Source organism: Mixophyes fleayi, chromosome 10 (assembly GCF_038048845.1).
Source record: "Mixophyes fleayi isolate aMixFle1 chromosome 10, aMixFle1.hap1, whole genome shotgun sequence".
Taxonomy (NCBI): Eukaryota; Metazoa; Chordata; class Amphibia; order Anura; family Limnodynastidae; genus Mixophyes; species Mixophyes fleayi.
Window position 1 is genome coordinate 43,017,384 of NC_134411.1, and position 25,834 is coordinate 43,043,217.

Genomic DNA, 25,834 nt, shown 5'->3' on the forward strand with positions numbered 1-25,834 from the left:
TTTCATATGTTTTCAGTTTAGTATCTTGTTTTAGCTAACTTTTCTTTGAATTATCCTGCAACAGTAAATGCTTCTGCTTTGAATTAAAATCTGTTTTATATATACTGTTAGCATGGTGTTTATCCTTTATTGATATAGTGTCTGCATATTATAGTGTTTTACAAATCAGAATGTATCCATTCTCATTAGTCCCTGTCCCATTGGGGTGTTCAGTTTAAATTCTCTACCACACAGGAACCCTGGGCTATTTTTTATCAGAGGCCAAATAGCATATTTGAATGTTTTTTGGACTGTACTTGGGCAGGGGCACCTGGGTAAAAGCTATCCTAGTATTTAGAAGAAATACAAACCCCACAGTAGTGGATTATGGTCTGTTTTTCAATTGGACCCATCTGAGGCAGCAGTGTTAACTACTTTGCTCTGTAACAACAATCTTAATAGACATGCATAGTATTGCATGGAGTGTCACTGTTTTATTTTATTTTTTTAAATTTTTACCTCATGAATAATTTAGCTGTTTATTCAGAAAATGCTATTTTGTGCCTCTTGTATTTGTTTAATTTTGTCTCTGTTAGCTAGATTTCCATACATTGAACTGTATTTACCTCTTCATTTCCATCTATAGGAAAAATTCTATCAAGGTCCCACTGAGATTTGAACTCAGATCGCTGGATTCAGAGTCCAGAGTGCTAACCATTACACCATGGCACCATCTGTGTAAAATCTGACTTGTTTATTCCTTTAGGACTGGAGCACCCGTGTCTGCCTATAGGGTTGTATCTTCTTATTGGAATAATTTGTTTTCGCCTGCTACATTCTGGTTTAAAACTATTGCGTACACAGTATGGATAAATATTTCATTTTCTCTTAATAAAAAATACATCTTACCTTTTGATTTTTATTATGTTGAACAAACTTAAAAGTACAAAAAATACAGATAACACTTTTAGGAAAAGTATTTAAAATGTAATTACCAGATAGAAACTCTCTATATTGTATCGCCCTTTGGTGCTTGTCCAAATACTAATGAATAGATTGCTATGGCTTAAATGGTGTCTATGCATACCGTTCAGACCATGAAAGCAATAAGCGGCATCAAAATAGTTTTTACCAAAGTGATCAATGGAGTTTGATTTTGACTAATGTACAAGCTCCATTTCACTTCCAGTGAATGTAGCCTAGGACAGCTCAGAGCCCTAAAATTGTACTTGTGCCTTTGGATGTATAGGTTCATTATCTATCAATTGAAGCGCTGGGAGATTTCCATATAAGATCTTTTCCAGCATATTTGAGCACTGTGACTAAAATCTACTACATTACATTTAAAACATATTTCTATCTGTCCCACAATCGTTATAGTTCTGTGATATTATTACTGAAAAAGCAGCAAGTATTAACATTTTACCAATGGTTTTCTTAACATCCTGCTGCATAACAGGTTTCTGAATAACTGGTCCCATTCCCATATAATAACGTCTATGTGTTGGACAGCTGTGTGTGGTCACCTTCATGTACAATCCTCTTTTGGACAAAGTGCTGCAGGAAACTTAGGAGACTCATCTCCTGGGGATCCCAGCTATCTGAATCAGAGTGCCAATAGGATTTGATCAGGCTGATATGTATCTTGGGGAAAGTGAGGCTGCCCATAAGTCTCCCATATTGCTCAAAAGAATGCTTCGACTGAGTTCTAATAGCAGAATGTAGGGACTTGTTATTCCTGTATTTCAAGTTCACAGCAATTGCTTCCAAGATTCAGGTAATAGGAGGAAAATCATCATCGGAGACCAAGCAAGATACTGCAGACTAATCAAAAAGTGGACATCCACGTTAAAGGACTATCCCATGATGTGAAATCAGACTGAAGAGCTAGAATGCCAGAAATCTACAGAATTCACCACTGATTCCCCCAACCAAGCTCATGCAGAATTTTCTTTCATATGTTTTCAGTTTAGTATCTTGTTTTAGCTAACTTTTCTTTGAATTATCCTGCAACAGTAAATGCTTCTGCTTTGAATTAAAATCTGTTTTATATATACTGTTAGCATGGTGTTTATCCTTTATTGATATAGTGTCTGCATATTATAGTGTTTTACAAATCAGAATGTATCCATTCTCATTAGTCCCTGTCCCATTGGGGTGTTCAGTTTAAATTCTCTACCACACAGGAACCCTGGGCTATTTTTTATCAGAGGCCAAATAGCATATTTGAATGTTTTTTGGACTGTACTTGGGCAGGGGCACCTGGGTAAAAGCTATCCTAGTATTTAGAAGAAATACAAACCCCACAGTAGTGGATTATGGTCTGTTTTTCAATTGGACCCATCTGAGGCAGCAGTGTTAACTACTTTGCTCTGTAACAACAATCTTAATAGACATGCATAGTATTGCATGGAGTGTCACTGTTTTATTTTATTTTTTTAAATTTTTACCTCATGAATAATTTAGCTGTTTATTCAGAAAATGCTATTTTGTGCCTCTTGTATTTGTTTAATTTTGTCTCTGTTAGCTAGATTTCCATACATTGAACTGTATTTACCTCTTCATTTCCATCTATAGGAAAAATTCTATCAAGGTCCCACTGAGATTTGAACTCAGATCGCTGGATTCAGAGTCCAGAGTGCTAACCATTACACCATGGCACCATCTGTGTAAAATCTGACTTGTTTATTCCTTTAGGACTGGAGCACCCGTGTCTGCCTATAGGGTTGTATCTTCTTATTGGAATAATTTGTTTTCGCCTGCTACATTCTGGTTTAAAACTATTGCGTACACAGTATGGATAAATATTTCATTTTCTCTTAATAAAAAATACATCTTACCTTTTGATTTTTATTATGTTGAACAAACTTAAAAGTACAAAAAATACAGATAACACTTTTAGGAAAAGTATTTAAAATGTAATTACCAGATAGAAACTCTCTATATTGTATCGCCCTTTGGTGCTTGTCCAAATACTAATGAATAGATTGCTATGGCTTAAATGGTGTCTATGCATACCGTTCAGACCATGAAAGCAATAAGCGGCATCAAAATAGTTTTTACCAAAGTGATCAATGGAGTTTGATTTTGACTAATGTACAAGCTCCATTTCACTTCCAGTGAATGTAGCCTAGGACAGCTCAGAGCCCTAAAATTGTACTTGTGCCTTTGGATGTATAGGTTCATTATCTATCAATTGAAGCGCTGGGAGATTTCCATATAAGATCTTTTCCAGCATATTTGAGCACTGTGACTAAAATCTACTACATTACATTTAAAACATATTTCTAGCTGTCCCACAATCGTTATAGTTCTGTGATATTATTACTGAAAAAGCAGCAAGTATTAACATTTTACCAATGGTTTTCTTAACATCCTGCTGCATAACAGGTTTCTGAATAACTGGTCCCATTCCCATATAATAACGTCTATGTGTTGGACAGCTGTGTGTGGTCACCTTCATGTACAATCCTCTTTTGGACAAAGTGCTGCAGGAAACTTAGGAGACTCATCTCCTGGGGATCCCAGCTATCTGAATCAGAGTGCCAATAGGATTTGATCAGGCTGATATGTATCTTGGGGAAAGTGAGGCTGCCCATAAGTCTCCCATATTGCTCAAAAGAATGCTTCGACTGAGTTCTAATAGCAGAATGTAGGGACTTGTTATTCCTGTATTTCAAGTTCACAGCAATTGCTTCCAAGATTCAGGTAATAGGAGGAAAATCATCATCGGAGACCAAGCAAGATACTGCAGACTAATCAAAAAGTGGACATCCACGTTAAAGGACTATCCCATGATGTGAAATCAGACTGAAGAGCTAGAATGCCAGAAATCTACAGAATTCACCACTGATTCCCCCAACCAAGCTCATGCAGAATTTTCTTTCATATGTTTTCAGTTTAGTATCTTGTTTTAGCTAACTTTTCTTTGAATTATCCTGCAACAGTAAATGCTTCTGCTTTGAATTAAAATCTGTTTTATATATACTGTTAGCATGGTGTTTATCCTTTATTGATATAGTGTCTGCATATTATAGTGTTTTACAAATCAGAATGTATCCATTCTCATTAGTCCCTGTCCCATTGGGGTGTTCAGTTTAAATTCTCTACCACACAGGAACCCTGGGCTATTTTTTATCAGAGGCCAAATAGCATATTTGAATGTTTTTTGGACTGTACTTGGGCAGGGGCACCTGGGTAAAAGCTATCCTAGTATTTAGAAGAAATACAAACCCCACAGTAGTGGATTATGGTCTGTTTTTCAATTGGACCCATCTGAGGCAGCAGTGTTAACTACTTTGCTCTGTAACAACAATCTTAATAGACATGCATAGTATTGCATGGAGTGTCACTGTTTTATTTTATTTTTTAAAATTTTTACCTCATGAATAATTTAGCTGTTTATTCAGAAAATGCTATTTTGTGCCTCTTGTATTTGTTTAATTTTGTCTCTGTTAGCTAGATTTCCATACATTGAACTGTATTTATCTCTTCATTTCCATCTATAGGAAAAATTCTATCAAGGTCCCACTGAGATTTGAACTCAGATCGCTGGATTCAGAGTCCAGAGTGCTAACCATTACACCATGGCACCATCTGTGTAAAATCTGACTTGTTTATTCCTTTAGGACTGGAGCACCCGTGTCTGCCTATAGGGTTGTATCTTCTTATTGGAATAATTTGTTTTCGCCTGCTACATTCTGGTTTAAAACTATTGCGTACACAGTATGGATAAATATTTCATTTTCTCTTAATAAAAAATACATCTTACCTTTTGATTTTTATTATGTTGAACAAACTTAAAAGTACAAAAAATACAGATAACACTTTTAGGAAAAGTATTTAAAATGTAATTACCAGATAGAAACTCTCTATATTGTATCGCCCTTTGGTGCTTGTCCAAATACTAATGAATAGATTGCTATGGCTTAAATGGTGTCTATGCATACCGTTCAGACCATGAAAGCAATAAGCGGCATCAAAATAGTTTTTACCAAAGTGATCAATGGAGTTTGATTTTGACTAATGTACAAGCTCCATTTCACTTCCAGTGAATGTAGCCTAGGACAGCTCAGAGCCCTAAAATTGTACTTGTGCCTTTGGATGTATAGGTTCATTATCTATCAATTGAAGCGCTGGGAGATTTCCATATAAGATCTTTTCCAGCATATTTGAGCACTGTGACTAAAATCTACTACATTACATTTAAAACATATTTCTAGCTGTCCCACAATCGTTATAGTTCTGTGATATTATTACTGAAAAAGCAGCAAGTATTAACATTTTACCAATGGTTTTCTTAACATCCTGCTGCATAACAGGTTTCTGAATAACTGGTCCCATTCCCATATAATAACGTCTATGTGTTGGACAGCTGTGTGTGGTCACCTTCATGTACAATCCTCTTTTGGACAAAGTGCTGCAGGAAACTTAGGAGACTCATCTCCTGGGGATCCCAGCTATCTGAATCAGAGTGCCAATAGGATTTGATCAGGCTGATATGTATCTTGGGGAAAGTGAGGCTGCCCATAAGTCTCCCATATTGCTCAAAAGAATGCTTCGACTGAGTTCTAATAGCAGAATGTAGGGACTTGTTATTCCTGTATTTCAAGTTCACAGCAATTGCTTCCAAGATTCAGGTAATAGGAGGAAAATCATCATCGGAGACCAAGCAAGATACTGCAGACTAATCAAAAAGTGGACATCCACGTTAAAGGACTATCCCATGATGTGAAATCAGACTGAAGAGCTAGAATGCCAGAAATCTACAGAATTCACCACTGATTCCCCCAACCAAGCTCATGCAGAATTTTCTTTCATATGTTTTCAGTTTAGTATCTTGTTTTAGCTAACTTTTCTTTGAATTATCCTGCAACAGTAAATGCTTCTGCTTTGAATTAAAATCTGTTTTATATATACTGTTAGCATGGTGTTTATCCTTTATTGATATAGTGTCTGCATATTATAGTGTTTTACAAATCAGAATGTATCCATTCTCATTAGTCCCTGTCCCATTGGGGTGTTCAGTTTAAATTCTCTACCACACAGGAACCCTGGGCTATTTTTTATCAGAGGCCAAATAGCATATTTGAATGTTTTTTGGACTGTACTTGGGCAGGGGCACCTGGGTAAAAGCTATCCTAGTATTTAGAAGAAATACAAACCCCACAGTAGTGGATTATGGTCTGTTTTTCAATTGGACCCATCTGAGGCAGCAGTGTTAACTACTTTGCTCTGTAACAACAATCTTAATAGACATGCATAGTATTGCATGGAGTGTCACTGTTTTATTTTATTTTTTAAAATTTTTACCTCATGAATAATTTAGCTGTTTATTCAGAAAATGCTATTTTGTGCCTCTTGTATTTGTTTAATTTTGTCTCTGTTAGCTAGATTTCCATACATTGAACTGTATTTACCTCTTCATTTCCATCTATAGGAAAAATTCTATCAAGGTCCCACTGAGATTTGAACTCAGATCGCTGGATTCAGAGGCCCCAGAGTGCTAACCATTACACCATGGCACCATCTGTGTAAAATCTGACTTGTTTATTCCTTTAGGACTGGAGCACCCGTGTCTGCCTATAGGGTTGTATCTTCTTATTGGAATAATTTGTTTTCGCCTGCTACATTCTGGTTTAAAACTATTGCGTACACAGTATGGATAAATATTTCATTTTCTCTTAATAAAAAATACATCTTACCTTTTGATTTTTATTATGTTGAACAAACTTAAAAGTACAAAAAATACAGATAACACTTTTAGGAAAAGTATTTAAAATGTAATTACCAGATAGAAACTCTCTATATTGTATCGCCCTTTGGTGCTTGTCCAAATACTAATGAATAGATTGCTATGGCTTAAATGGTGTCTATGCATACCGTTCAGACCATGAAAGCAATAAGCGGCATCAAAATAGTTTTTACCAAAGTGATCAATGGAGTTTGATTTTGACTAATGTACAAGCTCCATTTCACTTCCAGTGAATGTAGCCTAGGACAGCTCAGAGCCCTAAAATTGTACTTGTGCCTTTGGATGTATAGGTTCATTATCTATCAATTGAAGCGCTGGGAGATTTCCATATAAGATCTTTTCCAGCATATTTGAGCACTGTGACTAAAATCTACTACATTACATTTAAAACATATTTCTAGCTGTCCCACAATCGTTATAGTTCTGTGATATTATTACTGAAAAAGCAGCAAGTATTAACATTTTACCAATGGTTTTCTTAACATCCTGCTGCATAACAGGTTTCTGAATAACTGGTCCCATTCCCATATAATAACGTCTATGTGTTGGACAGCTGTGTGTGGTCACCTTCATGTACAATCCTCTTTTGGACAAAGTGCTGCAGGAAACTTAGGAGACTCATCTCCTGGGGATCCCAGCTATCTGAATCAGAGTGCCAATAGGATTTGATCAGGCTGATATGTATCTTGGGGAAAGTGAGGCTGCCCATAAGTCTCCCATATTGCTCAAAAGAATGCTTCGACTGAGTTCTAATAGCAGAATGTAGGGACTTGTTATTCCTGTATTTCAAGTTCACAGCAATTGCTTCCAAGATTCAGGTAATAGGAGGAAAATCATCATCGGAGACCAAGCAAGATACTGCAGACTAATCAAAAAGTGGACATCCACGTTAAAGGACTATCCCATGATGTGAAATCAGACTGAAGAGCTAGAATGCCAGAAATCTACAGAATTCACCACTGATTCCCCCAACCAAGCTCATGCAGAATTTTCTTTCATATGTTTTCAGTTTAGTATCTTGTTTTAGCTAACTTTTCTTTGAATTATCCTGCAACAGTAAATGCTTCTGCTTTGAATTAAAATCTGTTTTATATATACTGTTAGCATGGTGTTTATCCTTTATTGATATAGTGTCTGCATATTATAGTGTTTTACAAATCAGAATGTATCCATTCTCATTAGTCCCTGTCCCATTGGGGTGTTCAGTTTAAATTCTCTACCACACAGGAACCCTGGGCTATTTTTTATCAGAGGCCAAATAGCATATTTGAATGTTTTTTGGACTGTACTTGGGCAGGGGCACCTGGGTAAAAGCTATCCTAGTATTTAGAAGAAATACAAACCCCACAGTAGTGGATTATGGTCTGTTTTTCAATTGGACCCATCTGAGGCAGCAGTGTTAACTACTTTGCTCTGTAACAACAATCTTAATAGACATGCATAGTATTGCATGGAGTGTCACTGTTTTATTTTATTTTTTAAAATTTTTACCTCATGAATAATTTAGCTGTTTATTCAGAAAATGCTATTTTGTGCCTCTTGTATTTGTTTAATTTTGTCTCTGTTAGCTAGATTTCCATACATTGAACTGTATTTACCTCTTCATTTCCATCTATAGGAAAAATTCTATCAAGGTCCCACTGAGATTTGAACTCAGATCGCTGGATTCAGAGTCCAGAGTGCTAACCATTACACCATGGCACCATCTGTGTAAAATCTGACTTGTTTATTCCTTTAGGACTGGAGCACCCGTGTCTGCCTATAGGGTTGTATCTTCTTATTGGAATAATTTGTTTTCGCCTGCTACATTCTGGTTTAAAACTATTGCGTACACAGTATGGATAAATATTTCATTTTCTCTTAATAAAAAATACATCTTACCTTTTGATTTTTATTATGTTGAACAAACTTAAAAGTACAAAAAATACAGATAACACTTTTAGGAAAAGTATTTAAAATGTAATTACCAGATAGAAACTCTCTATATTGTATCGCCCTTTGGTGCTTGTCCAAATACTAATGAATAGATTGCTATGGCTTAAATGGTGTCTATGCATACCGTTCAGACCATGAAAGCAATAAGCGGCATCAAAATAGTTTTTACCAAAGTGATCAATGGAGTTTGATTTTGACTAATGTACAAGCTCCATTTCACTTCCAGTGAATGTAGCCTAGGACAGCTCAGAGCCCTAAAATTGTACTTGTGCCTTTGGATGTATAGGTTCATTATCTATCAATTGAAGCGCTGGGAGATTTCCATATAAGATCTTTTCCAGCATATTTGAGCACTGTGACTAAAATCTACTACATTACATTTAAAACATATTTCTAGCTGTCCCACAATCGTTATAGTTCTGTGATATTATTACTGAAAAAGCAGCAAGTATTAACATTTTACCAATGGTTTTCTTAACATCCTGCTGCATAACAGGTTTCTGAATAACTGGTCCCATTCCCATATAATAACGTCTATGTGTTGGACAGCTGTGTGTGGTCACCTTCATGTACAATCCTCTTTTGGACAAAGTGCTGCAGGAAACTTAGGAGACTCATCTCCTGGGGATCCCAGCTATCTGAATCAGAGTGCCAATAGGATTTGATCAGGCTGATATGTATCTTGGGGAAAGTGAGGCTGCCCATAAGTCTCCCATATTGCTCAAAAGAATGCTTCGACTGAGTTCTAATAGCAGAATGTAGGGACTTGTTATTCCTGTATTTCAAGTTCACAGCAATTGCTTCCAAGATTCAGGTAATAGGAGGAAAATCATCATCGGAGACCAAGCAAGATACTGCAGACTAATCAAAAAGTGGACATCCACGTTAAAGGACTATCCCATGATGTGAAATCAGACTGAAGAGCTAGAATGCCAGAAATCTACAGAATTCACCACTGATTCCCCCAACCAAGCTCATGCAGAATTTTCTTTCATATGTTTTCAGTTTAGTATCTTGTTTTAGCTAACTTTTCTTTGAATTATCCTGCAACAGTAAATGCTTCTGCTTTGAATTAAAATCTGTTTTATATATACTGTTAGCATGGTGTTTATCCTTTATTGATATAGTGTCTGCATATTATAGTGTTTTACAAATCAGAATGTATCCATTCTCATTAGTCCCTGTCCCATTGGGGTGTTCAGTTTAAATTCTCTACCACACAGGAACCCTGGGCTATTTTTTATCAGAGGCCAAATAGCATATTTGAATGTTTTTTGGACTGTACTTGGGCAGGGGCACCTGGGTAAAAGCTATCCTAGTATTTAGAAGAAATACAAACCCCACAGTAGTGGATTATGGTCTGTTTTTCAATTGGACCCATCTGAGGCAGCAGTGTTAACTACTTTGCTCTGTAACAACAATCTTAATAGACATGCATAGTATTGCATGGAGTGTCACTGTTTTATTTTATTTTTTAAAATTTTTACCTCATGAATAATTTAGCTGTTTATTCAGAAAATGCTATTTTGTGCCTCTTGTATTTGTTTAATTTTGTCTCTGTTAGCTAGATTTCCATACATTGAACTGTATTTACCTCTTCATTTCCATCTATAGGAAAAATTCTATCAAGGTCCCACTGAGATTTGAACTCAGATCGCTGGATTCAGAGTCCAGAGTGCTAACCATTACACCATGGCACCATCTGTGTAAAATCTGACTTGTTTATTCCTTTAGGACTGGAGCACCCGTGTCTGCCTATAGGGTTGTATCTTCTTATTGGAATAATTTGTTTTCGCCTGCTACATTCTGGTTTAAAACTATTGCGTACACAGTATGGATAAATATTTCATTTTCTCTTAATAAAAAATACATCTTACCTTTTGATTTTTATTATGTTGAACAAACTTAAAAGTACAAAAAATACAGATAACACTTTTAGGAAAAGTATTTAAAATGTAATTACCAGATAGAAACTCTCTATATTGTATCGCCCTTTGGTGCTTGTCCAAATACTAATGAATAGATTGCTATGGCTTAAATGGTGTCTATGCATACCGTTCAGACCATGAAAGCAATAAGCGGCATCAAAATAGTTTTTACCAAAGTGATCAATGGAGTTTGATTTTGACTAATGTACAAGCTCCATTTCACTTCCAGTGAATGTAGCCTAGGACAGCTCAGAGCCCTAAAATTGTACTTGTGCCTTTGGATGTATAGGTTCATTATCTATCAATTGAAGCGCTGGGAGATTTCCATATAAGATCTTTTCCAGCATATTTGAGCACTGTGACTAAAATCTACTACATTACATTTAAAACATATTTCTAGCTGTCCCACAATCGTTATAGTTCTGTGATATTATTACTGAAAAAGCAGCAAGTATTAACATTTTACCAATGGTTTTCTTAACATCCTGCTGCATAACAGGTTTCTGAATAACTGGTCCCATTCCCATATAATAACGTCTATGTGTTGGACAGCTGTGTGTGGTCACCTTCATGTACAATCCTCTTTTGGACAAAGTGCTGCAGGAAACTTAGGAGACTCATCTCCTGGGGATCCCAGCTATCTGAATCAGAGTGCCAATAGGATTTGATCAGGCTGATATGTATCTTGGGGAAAGTGAGGCTGCCCATAAGTCTCCCATATTGCTCAAAAGAATGCTTCGACTGAGTTCTAATAGCAGAATGTAGGGACTTGTTATTCCTGTATTTCAAGTTCACAGCAATTGCTTCCAAGATTCAGGTAATAGGAGGAAAATCATCATCGGATACCAAGCAAGATACTGCAGACTAATCAAAAAGTGGACATCCACGTTAAAGGACTATCCCATGATGTGATATCAGACTGAAGAGCTAGAATGCCAGAAATCTACAGAATTCACCACTGATTCCCCCAACCAAGCTCATGCAGAATTTTCTTTCATATGTTTTCAGTTTAGTATCTTGTTTTAGCTAACTTTTCTTTGAATTATCCTGCAACAGTAAATGCTTCTGCTTTGAATTAAAATCTGTTTTATATATACTGTTAGCATGGTGTTTATCCTTTATTGATATAGTGTCTGCATATTATAGTGTTTTACAAATCAGAATGTATCCATTCTCATTAGTCCCTGTCCCATTGGGGTGTTCAGTTTAAATTCTCTACCACACAGGAACCCTGGGCTATTTTTTATCAGAGGCCAAATAGCATATTTGAATGTTTTTTGGACTGTACTTGGGCAGGGGCACCTGGGTAAAAGCTATCCTAGTATTTAGAAGAAATACAAACCCCACAGTAGTGGATTATGGTCTGTTTTTCAATTGGACCCATCTGAGGCAGCAGTGTTAACTACTTTGCTCTGTAACAACAATCTTAATAGACATGCATAGTATTGCATGGAGTGTCACTGTTTTATTTTATTTTTTAAAATTTTTACCTCATGAATAATTTAGCTGTTTATTCAGAAAATGCTATTTTGTGCCTCTTGTATTTGTTTAATTTTGTCTCTGTTAGCTAGATTTCCATACATTGAACTGTATTTACCTCTTCATTTCCATCTATAGGAAAAATTCTATCAAGGTCCCACTGAGATTTGAACTCAGATCGCTGGATTCAGAGTCCAGAGTGCTAACCATTACACCATGGCACCATCTGTGTAAAATCTGACTTGTTTATTCCTTTAGGACTGGAGCACCCGTGTCTGCCTATAGGGTTGTATCTTCTTATTGGAATAATTTGTTTTCGCCTGCTACATTCTGGTTTAAAACTATTGCGTACACAGTATGGATAAATATTTCATTTTCTCTTAATAAAAAATACATCTTACCTTTTGATTTTTATTATGTTGAACAAACTTAAAAGTACAAAAAATACAGATAACACTTTTAGGAAAAGTATTTAAAATGTAATTACCAGATAGAAACTCTCTATATTGTATCGCCCTTTGGTGCTTGTCCAAATACTAATGAATAGATTGCTATGGCTTAAATGGTGTCTATGCATACCGTTCAGACCATGAAAGCAATAAGCGGCATCAAAATAGTTTTTACCAAAGTGATCAATGGAGTTTGATTTTGACTAATGTACAAGCTCCATTTCACTTCCAGTGAATGTAGCCTAGGACAGCTCAGAGCCCTAAAATTGTACTTGTGCCTTTGGATGTATAGGTTCATTATCTATCAATTGAAGCGCTGGGAGATTTCCATATAAGATCTTTTCCAGCATATTTGAGCACTGTGACTAAAATCTACTACATTACATTTAAAACATATTTCTAGCTGTCCCACAATCGTTATAGTTCTGTGATATTATTACTGAAAAAGCAGCAAGTATTAACATTTTACCAATGGTTTTCTTAACATCCTGCTGCATAACAGGTTTCTGAATAACTGGTCCCATTCCCATATAATAACGTCTATGTGTTGGACAGCTGTGTGTGGTCACCTTCATGTACAATCCTCTTTTGGACAAAGTGCTGCAGGAAACTTAGGAGACTCATCTCCTGGGGATCCCAGCTATCTGAATCAGAGTGCCAATAGGATTTGATCAGGCTGATATGTATCTTGGGGAAAGTGAGGCTGCCCATAAGTCTCCCATATTGCTCAAAAGAATGCTTCGACTGAGTTCTTAGAGCAGAATGTAGGGACTTGTTATTCCTGTATTTCAAGTTCACAGCAATTGCTTCCAAGATTCAGGTAATAGGAGGAAAATCATCATCGGAGACCAAGCAAGATACTGCAGACTAATCAAAAAGTGGACATCCACGTTAAAGGACTATCCCATGATGTGAAATCAGACTGAAGAGCTAGAATGCCAGAAATCTACAGAATTCACCACTGATTCCCCCAACCAAGCTCATGCAGAATTTTCTTTCATATGTTTTCAGTTTAGTATCTTGTTTTAGCTAACTTTTCTTTGAATTATCCTGCAACAGTAAATGCTTCTGCTTTGAATTAAAATCTGTTTTATATATACTGTTAGCATGGTGTTTATCCTTTATTGATATAGTGTCTGCATATTATAGTGTTTTACAAATCAGAATGTATCCATTCTCATTAGTCCCTGTCCCATTGGGGTGTTCAGTTTAAATTCTCTACCACACAGGAACCCTGGGCTATTTTTTATCAGAGGCCAAATAGCATATTTGAATGTTTTTTGGACTGTACTTGGGCAGGGGCACCTGGGTAAAAGCTATCCTAGTATTTAGAAGAAATACAAACCCCACAGTAGTGGATTATGGTCTGTTTTTCAATTGGACCCATCTGAGGCAGCAGTGTTAACTACTTTGCTCTGTAACAACAATCTTAATAGACATGCATAGTATTGCATGGAGTGTCACTGTTTTATTTTATTTTTTAAAATTTTTACCTCATGAATAATTTAGCTGTTTATTCAGAAAATGCTATTTTGTGCCTCTTGTATTTGTTTAATTTTGTCTCTGTTAGCTAGATTTCCATACATTGAACTGTATTTACCTCTTCATTTCCATCTATAGGAAAAATTCTATCAAGGTCCCACTGAGATTTGAACTCAGATCGCTGGATTCAGAGTCCAGAGTGCTAACCATTACACCATGGCACCATCTGTGTAAAATCTGACTTGTTTATTCCTTTAGGACTGGAGCACCCGTGTCTGCCTATAGGGTTGTATCTTCTTATTGGAATAATTTGTTTTCGCCTGCTACATTCTGGTTTAAAACTATTGCGTACACAGTATGGATAAATATTTCATTTTCTCTTAATAAAAAATACATCTTACCTTTTGATTTTTATTATGTTGAACAAACTTAAAAGTACAAAAAATACAGATAACACTTTTAGGAAAAGTATTTAAAATGTAATTACCAGATAGAAACTCTCTATATTGTATCGCCCTTTGGTGCTTGTCCAAATGCTAATGAATAGATTGCTATGGCTTAAATGGTGTCTATGCATACCGTTCAGACCATGAAAGCAATAAGCGGCATCAAAATAGTTTTTACCAAAGTGATCAATGGAGTTTGATTTTGACTAATGTACAAGCTCCATTTCACTTCCAGTGAATGTAGCCTAGGACAGCTCAGAGCCCTAAAATTGTACTTGTGCCTTTGGATGTATAGGTTCATTATCTATCAATTGAAGCGCTGGGAGATTTCCATATAAGATCTTTTCCAGCATATTTGAGCACTGTGACTAAAATCTACTACATTACATTTAAAACATATTTCTAGCTGTCCCACAATCGTTATAGTTCTGTGATATTATTACTGAAAAAGCAGCAAGTATTAACATTTTACCAATGGTTTTCTTAACATCCTGCTGCATAACAGGTTTCTGAATAACTGGTCCCATTCCCATATAATAACGTCTATGTGTTGGACAGCTGTGTGTGGTCACCTTCATGTACAATCCTCTTTTGGACAAAGTGCTGCAGGAAACTTAGGAGACTCATCTCCTGGGGATCCCAGCTATCTGAATCAGAGTGCCAATAGGATTTGATCAGGCTGATATGTATCTTGGGGAAAGTGAGGCTGCCCATAAGTCTCCCATATTGCTCAAAAGAATGCTTCGACTGAGTTCTAATAGCAGAATGTAGGGACTTGTTATTCCTGTATTTCAAGTTCACAGCAATTGCTTCCAAGATTCAGGTAATAGGAGGAAAATCATCATCGGAGACCAAGCAAGATACTGCAGACTAATCAAAAAGTGGACATCCACGTTAAAGGACTATCCCATGATGTGATATCAGACTGAAGAGCTAGAATGCCAGAAATCTACAGAATTCACCACTGATTCCCCCAACCAAGCTCATGCAGAATTTTCTTTCATATGTTTTCAGTTTAGTATCTTGTTTTAGCTAACTTTTCTTTGAATTATCCTGCAACAGTAAATGCTTCTGCTTTGAATTAAAATCTGTTTTATATATACTGTTAGCATGGTGTTTATCCTTTATTGATATAGTGTCTGCATATTATAGTGTTTTACAAATCAGAATGTATCCATTCTCATTAGTCCCTGTCCCATTGGGGTGTTCAGTTTAAATTCTCTACCACACAGGAACCCTGGGCTATTTTTTATCAGAGGCCAAATAGCATATTTGAATGTTTTTTGGACTGTACTTGGGCAGGGGCACCTGGGTAAAAGCTATCCTAGTATTTAGAAGAAATACAAACCCCACAGTAGTGGATTATGGTCTGTTTTTCAATTGGACCCATCTGAGGCAGCAGTGTTAACTACTTTGCTCTGTAACAACAATCTTAATAGACATGCATAGTATTGCATGGAGTGTCACTGTTTTATTTTATTTTTTAAAATTTTTACCTCATGAATAATTTAGCTGTTTATTCAGAAAATGCTATTTTGTGCCTCTTGTATTTGTTTAATTTTGTCTCTGTTAGCTAGATTTCCATACATTGAACTGTATTTACCTCTTCATTTCCATCTATAGGAAAAATTCTATCAAGGTCCCACTGAGATTTGAACTCAGATCGCTGGATTCAGAGTCCAGAGTGCTAACCATTACACCATGGCACCATCTGTGTAAAATCTGACTTGTTTATTCCTTTAGGACTGGAGCACCCGTGTCTGCCTATAGGGTTGTATCTTCTTATTGGAATAATTTGTTTTCGCCTGCTACATTCTGGTTTAAAACTATTGCGTACACAGTATGGATAAATATTTCATTTTCTCTTAATAAAAAATACATCTTACCTTTTGATTTTTATTATGTTGAACAAACTTAAAAGTACAAAAAATACAGATAACACTTTTAGGAAAAGTATTTAAAATGTAATTACCAGATAGAAACTCTCTATATTGTATCGCCCTTTGGTGCTTGTCCAAATACTAATGAATAGATTGCTATGGCTTAAATGGTGTCTATGCATACCGTTCAGACCATGAAAGCAATAAGCGGCATCAAAATAGTTTTTACCAAAGTGATCAATGGAGTTTGATTTTGACTAATGTACAAGCTCCATTTCACTTCCAGTGAATGTAGCCTAGGACAGCTCAGAGCCCTAAAATTGTACTTGTGCCTTTGGATGTATAGGTTCATTATCTATCAATTGAAGCGCTGGGAGATTTCCATATAAGATCTTTTCCAGCATATTTGAGCACTGTGACTAAAATCTACTACATTACATTTAAAACATATTTCTAGCTGTCCCACAATCGTTATAGTTCTGTGATATTATTACTGAAAAAGCAGCAAGTATTAACATTTTACCAATGGTTTTCTTAACATCCTGCTGCATAACAGGTTTCTGAATAACTGGTCCCATTCCCATATAATAACGTCTATGTGTTGGACAGCTGTGTGTGGTCACCTTCATGTACAATCCTCTTTTGGACAAAGTGCTGCAGGAAACTTAGGAGACTCATCTCCTGGGGATCCCAGCTATCTGAATCAGAGTGCCAATAGGATTTGATCATGCTGATATGTATCTTGGGGAAAGTGAGGCTGCCCATAAGTCTCCCATATTGCTCAAAAGAATGCTTCGACTGAGTTCTAATAGCAGAATGTAGGGACTTGTTATTCCTGTATTTCAAGTTCACAGCAATTGCTTCCAAGATTCAGGTAATAGGAGGAAAATCATCATCGGAGACCAAGCAAGATACTGCAGACTAATCAAAAAGTGGACATCCACGTTAAAGGACTATCCCATGATGTGAAATCAGACTGAAGAGCTAGAATGCCAGAAATCTACAGAATTCACCACTGATTCCCCCAACCAAGCTCATGCAGAATTTTCTTTCATATGTTTTCAGTTTAGTATCTTGTTTTAGCTAACTTTTCTTTGAATTATCCTGCAACAGTAAATGCTTCTGCTTTGAATTAAAATCTGTTTTATATATACTGTTAGCATGGTGTTTATCCTTTATTGATATAGTGTCTGCATATTATAGTGTTTTACAAATCAGAATGTATCCATTCTCATTAGTCCCTGTCCCATTGGGGTGTTCAGTTTAAATTCTCTACCACACAGGAACCCTGGGCTATTTTTTATCAGAGGCCAAATAGCATATTTGAATGTTTTTTGGACTGTACTTGGGCAGGGGCACCTGGGTAAAAGCTATCCTAGTATTTAGAAGAAATACAAACCCCACAGTAGTGGATTATGGTCTGTTTTTCAATTGGACCCATCTGAGGCAGCAGTGTTAACTACTTTGCTCTGTAACAACAATCTTAATAGACATGCATAGTATTGCATGGAGTGTCACTGTTTTATTTTATTTTTTAAAATTTTTACCTCATGAATAATTTAGCTGTTTATTCAGAAAATGCTATTTTGTGCCTCTTGTATTTGTTTAATTTTGTCTCTGTTAGCTAGATTTCCATACATTGAACTGTATTTACCTCTTCATTTCCATCTATAGGAAAAATTCTATCAAGGTCCCACTGAGATTTGAACTCAGATTGCTGGATTCAGAGTCCAGAGTGCTAACCATTACACCATGGCACCATCTGTGTAAAATCTGACTTGTTTATTCCTTTAGGACTGGAGCACCCGTGTCTGCCTATAGGGTTGTATCTTCTTATTGGAATAATTTGTTTTCGCCTGCTACATTCTGGTTTAAAACTATTGCGTACACAGTATGGATAAATATTTCATTTTCTCTTAATAAAAAATACATCTTACCTTTTGATTTTTATTATGTTGAACAAACTTAAAAGTACAAAAAATACAGATAACACTTTTAGGAAAAGTATTTAAAATGTAATTACCAGATAGAAACTCTCTATATTGTATCGCCCTTTGGTGCTTGTCCAAATACTAATGAATAGATTGCTATGGCTTAAATGGTGTCTATGCATACCGTTCAGACCATGAAAGCAATAAGCGGCATCAAAATAGTTTTTACCAAAGTGATCAATGGAGTTTGATTTTGACTAATGTACAAGCTCCATTTCACTTCCAGTGAATGTAGCCTAGGACAGCTCAGAGCCCTAAAATTGTACTTGTGCCTTTGGATGTATAGGTTCATTATCTATCAATTGAAGCGCTGGGAGATTTCCATATAAGATCTTTTCCAGCATATTTGAGCACTGTGACTAAAATCTACTACATTACATTTAAAACATATTTCTATCTGTCCCACAATCGTTATAGTTCTGTGATATTATTACTGAAAAAGCAGCAAGTATTAACATTTTACCAATGGTTTTCTTAACATCCTGCTGCATAACAGGTTTCTGAATAACTGGTCCCATTCCCATATAATAACGTCTATGTGTTGGACAGCTGTGTGTGGTCACCTTCATGTACAATCCTCTTTTGGACAAAGTGCTGCAGGAAACTTAGGAGACTCATCTCCTGGGGATCCCAGCTATCTGAATCAGAGTGCCAATAGGATTTGATCAGGCTGATATGTATCTTGGGGAAAGTGAGGCTGCCCATAAGTCTCCCATATTGCTCAAAAGAATGCTTCGACTGAGTTCTAATAGCAGAATGTAGGGACTTGTTATTCCTGTATTTCAAGTTCACAGCAATTGCTTCCAAGATTCAGGTAATAGGAGGAAAATCATCATCGGAGACCAAGCAAGATACTGCAGACTAATCAAAAAGTGGACATCCACGTTAAAGGACTATCCCATGATGTGATATCAGACTGAAGAGCTAGAATGCCAGAAATCTACAGAATTCACCACTGATTCCCCCAACCAAGCTCATGCAGAATTTTCTTTCATATGTTTTCAGTTTAGTATCTTGTTTTAGCTAACTTTTCTTTGAATTATCCTGCAACAGTAAATGCTTCTGCTTTGAATTAAAATCTGTTTTATATATACTGTTAGCATGGTGTTTATCCTTTATTGATATAGTGTCTGCATATTATAGTGTTTTACAAATCAGAATGTATCCATTCTCATTAGTCCCTGTCCCATTGGGGTGTTCAGTCTAAATTCTCTACCACACAGGAACCCTGGGCTATTTTTTATCAGAGGCCAAATAGCATATTTGCATGTTTTTTGGACTGTACTTGGGCAGGTGTACCTGGGTAAAAGCTATCCTAGTATTTAGAAGAAATACAAACCCCACAGTAGTGGATTATGGTCTGTTTTTCAATTGGACCCATCTGAGGCAGCAGTGTTAACTACTTTGCTCTGTAACAACAATCTTAATACACATGCATAGTATTGCATGGAGTGTCACTGTTTTATTTTATTTTTTTTTAATTCTTACCTCATGAATAATTTAGCTGTTTATTCAGAAAATGCTATTTTGTGCCTCTTGTATTTGTTTAATTTTGTCTCTGTTAGCTAGATTTCCATACATTGAACTGTATTTACCTCTTCATTTCCATCTATAGGAAAAATTCTATCAAGGTCCCACTGAGATTTGAACTCAGATTGCTGGATTCAGAGTCCAGAGTGCTAACCATTACACCATGGCACCAACTGTGTAAAATCTGACTTGTTTATTCCTTTAGGACTGGAGCACCCGTGTCTGCCTATAGGGTTGTATCTTCTTATTGGAATAATTTGTTTTCGCCTGCTTCATTCTGGTTTAAAACTATTGCGTACACAGTATGGATAAATATTTCATTTTCTCTTAATAAAAAATACATCTTACCTTTTGATTTTTATTATGTTGAACAAACTTAAAAGTACAAAAAATACAGATAACACTTTTAGGAAAAGTATTTAAAATGTAATTACCAGATAGAAACTCTCTATATTGTATCGCCCTTTGGTGCTTGTCCAAATACTAATGAATAGATTGCTATGGCTTAAATGGTGTCTATGCATACCGTTCAGACCATGAAAGCAATAAGCGGCATCAAAATAGTTTTTACCAAAGTGATCAATGGAGTTTGATTTTGACTAATGTACAAGCTCCATTTCACTTCCAGTGAATGTAGCCTAGGACAGCTCAGAGCCCTAAAATTGTACTTGTGCCTTTGGATGTATAGGTTCATTATCTATCAATTGAAGCGCTGGGAGATTTCCATATAAGATCTTTTCCAGCATATTTGAGCACTGTGACTAAAATCTACTACATTACATTTAAAACATATTTCTATCTGTCCCACAATCGTTATAGTTCTGTGATATTATTACTGAAAAAGCAGCAAGTATTAACATTTTACCAATGGTTTTCTTAACATCCTGCTGCATAACAGGTTTCTGAATAACTGGTCCCATTCCCATATAATAACGTCTATGTGTTGGACAGCTGTGTGTGGTCACCTTCATGTACAATCCTCTTTTGGACAAAGTGCTGCAGGAAACTTAGGAGACTCATCTCCTGGGGATCCCAGCTATCTGAATCAGAGTGCCAATAGGATTTGATCAGGCTGATATGTATCTTGGGGAAAGTGAGGCTGCCCATAAGTCTCCCATATTGCTCAAAAGAATGCTTCGACTGAGTTCTAATAGCAGAATGTAGGGACTTGTTATTCCTGTATTTCAAGTTCACAGCAATTGCTTCCAAGATTCAGGTAATAGTAGGAAAATCATCATCGGAGACCAAGCAAGATACTGCAGACTAATCAAAAAGTGGACATCCACGTTAAAGGACTATCCCATGATGTGATATCAGACTGAAGAGCTAGAATGCCAGAAATCTACAGAATTCACCACTGATTCCCCCAACCAAGCTCATGCAGAATTTTCTTTCATATGTTTTCAGTTTAGTATCTTGTTTTAGCTAACTTTTCTTTGAATTATCCTGCAACAGTAAATGCTTCTGCTTTGAATTAAAATCTGTTTTATATATACTGTTAGCATGGTGTTTATCCTTTATTGATATAGTGTCTGCATATTATAGTGTTTTACAAATCAGAATGTATCCATTCTCATTAGTCCCTGTCCCATTGGGGTGTTCAGTCTAAATTCTCTACCACATAGGAACCCTGGGCTATTTTTTATCAGAGGCCAAATAGCATATTTGCATGTTTTTTGGACTGTACTTGGGCAGGTGTACCTGGGTAAAAGCTATCCTAGTATTTAGAAGAAATACAAACCCCACAGTAGTGGATTATGGTCTGTTTTTCAATTGGACCCATCTGAGGCAGCAGTGTTAACTACTTTGCTCTGTAACAACAATCTTAATACACATGCATAGTATTGCATGGAGTGTCACTGTTTTATTTTATTTTTTTTTAATTCTTACCTCATGAATAATTTAGCTGTTTATTCAGAAAATGCTATTTTGTGCCTCTTGTATTTGTTTAATTTTGTCTCTGTTAGCTAGATTTCCATACATTGAACTGTATTTACCTCTTCATTTCCATCTATAGGAAAAATTCTATCAAGGTCCCACTGAGATTTGAACTCAGATTGCTGGATTCAGAGTCCAGAGTGCTAACCATTACACCATGGCACCAACTGTGTAAAATCTGACTTGTTTATTCCTTTAGGACTGGAGCACCCGTGTCTGCCTATAGGGTTGTATCTTCTTATTGGAATAATTTGTTTTCGCCTGCTTCATTCTGGTTTAAAACTATTGCGTACACAGTACGGATAAATATTTCATTTTCTCTTAACATAAAATACATCTTACCTTTTGATTTTTATTATGTTGAACAAACTTAAAAGTACAAAAAATACAGATAACACTTTCAGGAAAAGTATTTAAAATGTAATTACCAGATAGAAACTCTCTATATTGTATCGCCTTTTGGTGCTTGTCCAAATACTAATGAATAGATTGCTATGGCTTAAATGGTGTCTATGCATACCGTTCAGACCATGAAAGCAATAAGCGGCATCAAAATAGTTTTTACCAAAGTGATCGATGGAGTTTGATTTTGACTAATGTACAAGCTCCATTTCACTTCCAGTGAATGTAGCCTAGGACAGCTCAGAGCCCTAAAATTGTACTTGTGCCTTTGGATGTATAGGTTCATTATCTATCAATTGAAGCGCTGGGAGATTTCCATATAAGATCTTTTCCAGCATATTTGAGCACTGTGACTAAAATCTACTACATTACATTTAAAACATATTTCTAGCTGTCCCACAATCGTTATAGTTCTGTGATATTATTACTGAAAAAGCAGCAAGTATTAACATTTTACCAATGGTTTTCTTAACATCCTGCTGCATAACAGGTTTCTGAATAACTGGTCCCATTCCCATATAATAACGTCTATGTGTTGGACAGCTGTGTGTGGTCACCTTCATGTACAATCCTCTTTTGGACAAAGTGCTGCAGGAAACTTAGGAGACTCATCTCCTGGGGATCCCAGCTATCTGAATCAGAGTGCCAATAGGATTTGATCAGGCTGATATGTATCTTGGGGAAAGTGAGGCTGCCCATAAGTCTCCCATATTGCTCAAAAGAATGCTTCGACTGAGTTCTAATAGCAGAATGTAGGGACTTGTTATTCCTGTATTTCAAGTTCACAGCAATTGCTTCCAAGATTCAGGTAATAGGAGGAAAATCATCATCGGAGACCAAGCAAGATACTGCAGACTAATCAAAAAGTGGACATCCACGTTAAAGGACTATCCCATGATGTGAAATCAGACTGAAGAGCTAGAATGCCAGAAATCTACAGAATTCACCACTGATTCCCCCAACCAAGCTCATGCAGAATTTTCTTTCATATGTTTTCAGTTTAGTATCTTGTTTTAGCTAACTTTTCTTTGAATTATCCTGCAACAGTAAATGCTTCTGCTTTGAATAAAAATCTGTTTTATATATACTGTTAGCATGGTGTTTATCCTTTATTGATTAAGTGTCTGCATATTATAGTGTTTTACAAATCAGAATGTATCCATTCTCATTAGTCCCTGTCCCATTGGGGTGTTCAGTCTAAATTCTCTACCACATAGGAACCCTGGGCTATTTTTTATCAGAGGCCAAATAGCATATTTGCATGTTTTTTGGACTGTACTTGGGCAGGTGTACCTGGGTAAAAGCTATCCTAGTATTTAGAAGAAATACAAACCCCACAGTAGTGGATTATGGTCTGTTTTTCAATTGGACCCATCTGAGGCAGCAGTGTTAACTACTTTGCTCTGTAACAACAATCTTAATACACATGCATAGTATTGCATGGAGTGTCACTGTTTTATTTTATTTTTTTTTAATTCTTACCTCATGAATAATTTAGCTGTTTATTCAGAAAATGCTATTTTGTGCCTCTTATATTTGTTTAATTTTGTCTCTGTTAGCTAGATTTCCATAGATTGAACTGTATTTACCTCTTCATTTCCATCTATAGGAAAAATTCTATCAAGGTCCCACTGAGATTTGAACTCAGATCGCTGGATTCAGAGTCCAGAGTGCTAACCATTACACCATGGCACCATCTGTCTGTGTAAAATCTGACTTGTTTATTCCTTTAGGACTGGAGCACCCGTGTCTGCCTATAGGGTTGTATCTTCTTATTGGAATAATTTGTTTTCGCCTGCTTCATTCTGGTTTAAAACTATTGCGTACACAGTACGGATAAATATTTCATTTTCTCTTAACATAAAATACATCTTACCTTTTGATTTTTATTATGTTGAACAAACTTAAAAGTACAAAAAATACAGATAACACTTTCAGGAAAAGTATTTAAAATGTAATTACCAGATAGAAACTCTCTATATTGTATCGCCTTTTGGTGCTTGTCCAAATACTAATGAATAGATTGCTATGGCTTAAATGGTGTCTATGCATACCGTTCAGACCATGAAAGCAATAAGCGGCATCAAAATAGTTTTTACCAAAGTGATCGATGGAGTTTGATTTTGACTAATGTACAAGCTCCATTTCACTTCCAGTGAATGTAGCCTAGGACAGCTCAGAGCCCTAAAATTGTACTTGTGCCTTTGGATGTATAGGTTCATTATCTATCAATTGAAGCGCTGGGAGATTTCCATATAAGATCTTTTCCAGCATATTTGAGCACTGTGACTAAAATCTACTACATTACATTTAAAACATATTTCTAGCTGTCCCACAATCGTTATAGTTCTGTGATATTATTACTGAAAAAGCAGCAAGTATTAACATTTTACCAATGGTTTTCTTAACATCCTGCTGCATAACAGGTTTCTGAATAACTGGTCCCATTCCCATATAATAACGTCTATGTGTTGGACAGCTGTGTGTGGTCACCTTCATGTACAATCCTCTTTTGGACAAAGTGCTGCAGGAAACTTAGGAGACTCATCTCCTGGGGATCCCAGCTATCTGAATCAGAGTGCCAATAGGATTTGATCAGGCTGATATGTATCTTGGGGAAAGTGAGGCTGCCCATAAGTCTCCCATATTGCTCAAAAGAATGCTTCGACTGAGTTCTAATAGCAGAATGTAGGGACTTGTTATTCCTGTATTTCAAGTTCACAGCAATTGCTTCCAAGATTCAGGTAATAGGAGGAAAATCATCATCGGAGACCAAGCAAGATACTGCAGACTAATCAAAAAGTGGACATCCACGTTAAAGGACTATCCCATGATGTGAAATCAGACTGAAGAGCTAGAATGCCAGAAATCTACAGAATTCACCACTGATTCCCCCAACCAAGCTCATGCAGAATTTTCTTTCATATGTTTTCAGTTTAGTATCTTGTTTTAGCTAACTTTTCTTTGAATTATCCTGCAACAGTAAATGCTTCTGCTTTGAATTAAAATCTGTTTTATATATACTGTTAGCATGGTGTTTATCCTTTATTGATTAAGTGTCTGCATATTATAGTGTTTTACAAATCAGAATGTATCCATTCTCATTAGTCCCTGTCCCATTGGGGTGTTCAGTCTAAATTCTCTACCACATAGGAACCCTGGGCTATTTTTTATCAGAGGCCAAATAGCATATTTGCATGTTTTTTGGACTGTACTTGGGCAGGTGTACCTGGGTAAAAGCTATCCTAGTATTTAGAAGAAATACAAACCCCACAGTAGTGGATTATGGTCTGTTTTTCAATTGGACCCATCTGAGGCAGCAGTGTTAACTACTTTGCTCTGTAACAACAATCTTAATACACATGCATAGTATTGCATGGAGTGTCACTGTTTTATTTTATTTTTTTTTAATTCTTACCTCATGAATAATTTAGCTGTTTATTCAGAAAATGCTATTTTGTGCCTCTTATATTTGTTTAATTTTGTCTCTGTTAGCTAGATTTCCATAGATTGAACTGTATTTACCTCTTCATTTCCATCTATAGGAAAAATTCTATCAAGGTCCCACTGAGATTTGAACTCAGATCGCTGGATTCAGAGTCCAGAGTGCTAACCATTACACCATGGCACCATCTGTCTGT

General features: G+C 36.2%; 13 non-coding genes across 13 annotated transcripts; all 13 read right to left on the bottom strand.

The window, feature by feature from the left end:
• Nucleotides 1–639: 639 nt before the first annotated feature.
• On the bottom strand, nucleotides 640–711 carry TRNAQ-CUG (transfer RNA glutamine (anticodon CUG)). The gene has a single exon. It is a non-coding gene; the product is annotated as a tRNA-Gln (tRNA).
• Nucleotides 712–2,570: 1,859 nt separating this feature from the next.
• TRNAQ-CUG (transfer RNA glutamine (anticodon CUG)) lies at nucleotides 2,571–2,642 on the bottom strand. The gene has a single exon. It is a non-coding gene; the product is annotated as a tRNA-Gln (tRNA).
• Nucleotides 2,643–4,501: 1,859 nt separating this feature from the next.
• On the bottom strand, nucleotides 4,502–4,573 carry TRNAQ-CUG (transfer RNA glutamine (anticodon CUG)). Its single transcript has one exon. It is a non-coding gene; the product is annotated as a tRNA-Gln (tRNA).
• A 3,792-nt stretch (nucleotides 4,574–8,365) lies between these two features.
• Nucleotides 8,366–8,437, bottom strand: TRNAQ-CUG (transfer RNA glutamine (anticodon CUG)). The gene has a single exon. It is a non-coding gene; the product is annotated as a tRNA-Gln (tRNA).
• Nucleotides 8,438–10,296: 1,859 nt separating this feature from the next.
• Nucleotides 10,297–10,368, bottom strand: TRNAQ-CUG (transfer RNA glutamine (anticodon CUG)). Its single transcript has one exon. It is a non-coding gene; the product is annotated as a tRNA-Gln (tRNA).
• A 1,859-nt stretch (nucleotides 10,369–12,227) lies between these two features.
• On the bottom strand, nucleotides 12,228–12,299 carry TRNAQ-CUG (transfer RNA glutamine (anticodon CUG)). The gene has a single exon. It is a non-coding gene; the product is annotated as a tRNA-Gln (tRNA).
• A 1,859-nt stretch (nucleotides 12,300–14,158) lies between these two features.
• On the bottom strand, nucleotides 14,159–14,230 carry TRNAQ-CUG (transfer RNA glutamine (anticodon CUG)). Its single transcript has one exon. It is a non-coding gene; the product is annotated as a tRNA-Gln (tRNA).
• Nucleotides 14,231–16,089: 1,859 nt separating this feature from the next.
• Nucleotides 16,090–16,161, bottom strand: TRNAQ-CUG (transfer RNA glutamine (anticodon CUG)). The gene has a single exon. It is a non-coding gene; the product is annotated as a tRNA-Gln (tRNA).
• A 1,859-nt stretch (nucleotides 16,162–18,020) lies between these two features.
• On the bottom strand, nucleotides 18,021–18,092 carry TRNAQ-CUG (transfer RNA glutamine (anticodon CUG)). The gene has a single exon. It is a non-coding gene; the product is annotated as a tRNA-Gln (tRNA).
• A 1,860-nt stretch (nucleotides 18,093–19,952) lies between these two features.
• On the bottom strand, nucleotides 19,953–20,024 carry TRNAQ-CUG (transfer RNA glutamine (anticodon CUG)). The gene has a single exon. It is a non-coding gene; the product is annotated as a tRNA-Gln (tRNA).
• A 1,860-nt stretch (nucleotides 20,025–21,884) lies between these two features.
• Nucleotides 21,885–21,956, bottom strand: TRNAQ-CUG (transfer RNA glutamine (anticodon CUG)). The gene has a single exon. It is a non-coding gene; the product is annotated as a tRNA-Gln (tRNA).
• Nucleotides 21,957–23,816: 1,860 nt separating this feature from the next.
• Nucleotides 23,817–23,888, bottom strand: TRNAQ-CUG (transfer RNA glutamine (anticodon CUG)). Its single transcript has one exon. It is a non-coding gene; the product is annotated as a tRNA-Gln (tRNA).
• Nucleotides 23,889–25,752: 1,864 nt separating this feature from the next.
• On the bottom strand, nucleotides 25,753–25,824 carry TRNAQ-CUG (transfer RNA glutamine (anticodon CUG)). Its single transcript has one exon. It is a non-coding gene; the product is annotated as a tRNA-Gln (tRNA).
• Between the last annotated feature and the right edge of the window lie 10 nt (nucleotides 25,825–25,834).